The sequence below is a fragment of the Aplysia californica genome, unplaced genomic scaffold (assembly GCF_000002075.1).
Source record: "Aplysia californica isolate F4 #8 unplaced genomic scaffold, AplCal3.0 scaffold00376, whole genome shotgun sequence".
Lineage (NCBI taxonomy): Eukaryota > Metazoa > Mollusca > Gastropoda > Aplysiida > Aplysiidae > Aplysia > Aplysia californica.
In genome coordinates this window covers 1,268-1,657 of record NW_004797646.1, presented here as the reverse complement: position 1 = coordinate 1,657, position 390 = coordinate 1,268, and positions in this window count along the sequence as shown.

Below are 390 nucleotides of genomic sequence, written 5' to 3'. Positions count from 1 at the left end.
CACACACACACACACACACACACACACACATACACACACACACACACACACATCAACTGATACAAGAACAAATTTCCCTTGATAAAAATCGAATCAGACTCGGGACACATTCATACCAAATTGGAAAATACGATCTGGACAGCTGACACGATCATGCACATTCGACAAAATGGGACAGATGTGCACTGCCCATTCCTATGATCTCTCAGGCGTGGTCAGTAAGCACTATGCCAACAGTCACCGATTGATGACGTCATCAACCGTGTCAACTTTACTGCCAGTCGAAAACAATACAATGCGATCGCAGCTCATATAATATAATTTAAAGAGAAAAAGGGAGTGGCTTTCTGTCGTGTTCAATCGATTTTAGATTGTTCAGATATGACTGTA